The following is a 3,256-nucleotide window of genomic DNA, read 5'->3' on the forward strand; positions in this document are numbered from 1 at the left end:
AGAGAGTAATTTATTTGTTGATGACAGATGAAATCACTGATTGTAGACACAAATCCCATTTACAATATATATTTACAGTAGCAAGTAGGCTACTGTTTGACAGAAAAACCAGACACTGTAACATTGCCAAGTTGAAACATTAAATTAACTATCATAGTTCACCCCTTGTCAACTTGGAAATGATACACATTTCCTTAAACTGCACTTAGTCTCCAAATAAAGACAATAACATAGTCATACTTCCACTTAACATGATGCATCTGTCCTGCATACAACAGAAAACATACTAATCCTTCCCCCGAAGAGGATGCAAGTCCTTGGATGATATTCATTCATATCCTTTATATCCTATATCTTAAATACTATGACAATTTTCTGCTCATTTTGTCTAATTAGTATAATATTAATGAATGATCAAGTGTGATGTTTTGTGGAAGGGAATGTCAATCAAGATCCCTGAGGGCTAGATCATTACATAGGGCTGGTGAGTTGATACACCTTAAATTAGAATGGTGAAGTTGTATTACTGGCCTTGACAGCTAAACATAAGCTTTCTGGTGGTCTTTAACAACAGGCATCAAGAAAAAATTGACAGATCAATATCTGCATACTGAGGAGCTAAGATGGTGGCATAGAGAGGAGTGGAAGACTGTTAGTCCCACCTGGAACAATTCACAAACGACCAAAAACCTAGTAAATAACCTGGAATAACTGTGGGGAGACAAATGTGACTGACCACTCATCATCTACCAACCAGAATTGGGAGGAATGCCCAAGATTGCAGCATAAAATCTGTAACTAAAAACTGCAGACCCATGCTAAGAGCCGAGAGCCGAGAGCCCCTCCCTCACAGAGGCCTCGCAGTGCTAGAGAGCAGCACTCTCTCAGCCCGGCTCCAACTGGGGTTTTAATATTAACCACTCAATACAGATAGTGAATCCCCAACAAGCACACAGAGGCTTTTGGTGACAACTGACCTTGGGAGAGTCAGGGGACATATCTGTCTCAGGATGGGGAGCCCAGAGGATTTGGTGCTGTCTCTGGTTAACTGGTGAATCTGGGAGCTTTTCTGTCCCTTCCTCACTCTGTAGAGAAAACCTCATCCATTTCCAGCCCTCAGCACTTTGCAGTAAAGACAGCTTCAGCCATTTTAAAATCAAAACACTTTGCTCAGCAGAGTCAGAGAAACAAAGAACTTATTGATATGCAGATGACATCTCTGGAGGGGGCATAGCTTCCCAAGAGGAAAGGGAGGGGCCCAGCTCTACTGCCTGCCTTTCCAGAACCAGACCCCAAAGCCTGGGAGAGGAGAGCCACAGGCCACACCCTCTTACACAGGCAGTGACAGGCTGACAGGTGCACCTGCTGGGCTGAAAAGTACAGGTGTATCAATCCTCTAAGAAAATCCATCAGGGAAACTAGATACTGAATATTTCCTCCTTCTGTGACCTGAGCCTGTTCTCATCTGGAAAAACCTGACTGGGGTGGCCTAGGAGGTCAGATGCCTAGACAACAGAAAACTACAATTTACACTAACAAAAACAAAGTTATGTCTCAGTCAAAGGAACAAATGTACACTTCAACTGAGATACAGGAATTTAAACAACTAATGCTAAATCAATTCAAAAAGTTTAGAGAATATTTCACAAAAGAGATAGAGGCTCTAAATAAAACACTGGGCATACATAAGGCAGAAATCAAAAGTTCAAAAAAAAACAACTAGTAGAATCTATGGAAATGAAAGGCACAACACAAGAGACAATAGAAACAATGGAAACATACAACAGCAGATCTCAAGAGGCAGAAGAAAACACTCAGGAACTGGAGAACAAAACACCTGAAAGCCTACACGCAAAGGACCAGATGGAGAAAAGAATGAAAAAATATGAGCGATGTCTCCAGGAAGTTAAGGATGAAACAAAGTAAAGAATGTATGTATCGTTGGTGTCCCAGAAGGAAAAGAGAAGGGAAAAGGGGCAGAAGCAATAATAGAGGAAATAATCAATGAAAATTTTCCATCTCTTACAAAAGACATAAAATTAAAGACCCAAGAAGTGCAGCATACCCCAAACAGAATAGATCTGAATAGGCCTATGCCAAGACACATAATAATCAGTTTACCAAATGTCAAAGACAAAGAGAGAATCCTAAAAGCAGCAAGAGAAAAGCAATCCATCACATACAAAGGAAGCTTAATAAGACTATATGCAGATCTTTCAGCAGAAACCATGGGGGCAAGAAGGAACTGGTGTGATATATTTAAGATACTGAAAGAGAAAAAACACCAACCAATATCCAGCAAAGCTGTCCTTCAAATATGAGGGAGAGCTCAAAATATTTTCCGACAAACAGACAATGAGAGACTTTGTGAACAAGACACCCGCCTTACAGGAAATACTAAAGGGAGCACTACAGTGTGATAGGAGAAGATAGGAGTGTGCGGTTTGGAACACAATTTTGGGAGATGGTAGCACGAGGGAGAACAAGGAAATGTCAACATTCCAAGGTGTTAAAAATGGGGAGGCATTGGAGGAGGGATGAAATCAATGTAAACTAGAGACTGTAACTAATAGAATCATTGTATTATGCTTCCTTTAATGTAACAAAGGTGATATACCAAGGTAAATGCAGATAAGAGGGGGGATAGGAGACATGTTAGACACTTGACATTGGTGGTGTTGTCTGACTCTTCTCTACTTTGATTTAAGGTTATTTTTCCTTTTGCTGCTTCCTAGCTGTCATTCCTTTTTCCTCTTTCTTTGCCTCTTTACCTTCTTTGACTCCCTCCTGCCTTGTGGAAGAAATGTAGATGCCCTTATATAGATAGTGGTGAAGGTGGTGAACACATAAATATGTGACCATACAGAGAAACATCGATTATTTACTTAGGTTGGAATGTATGGTGTGTGAACAAAACCATCTTAAAAAAAAAATGGGTTGGTGACAAAACCTTGAGGCAATACTGAGTGAAATAAGTCAGACACACAAAGGCAAATATTGCAGGGTCTCACTGATAGGAACTAATTATAATATGTAAACTCATAGACATGAAATATAAGGTACCAAGATATAGGACAATACTAAAGAATGGGGAGCAGTTGCTTAGTATGAGCAGAATGTTCAACTAGGATGAACTTAAATGTTTGGAAATGAACAGAGGTGTCAGTAGCAAGATGTGAGAATAACTATCAGTGCTGTATGGTGTGTGAATGAGGTGGAAAGGGGAAGCTCAGAGTCATATATGTCACCAGAAGGA

The sequence above is a fragment of the Choloepus didactylus genome, chromosome 8, assembly GCF_015220235.1.
Source record: "Choloepus didactylus isolate mChoDid1 chromosome 8, mChoDid1.pri, whole genome shotgun sequence".
NCBI classification, from domain to species: Eukaryota; Metazoa; Chordata; class Mammalia; order Pilosa; family Megalonychidae; genus Choloepus; species Choloepus didactylus.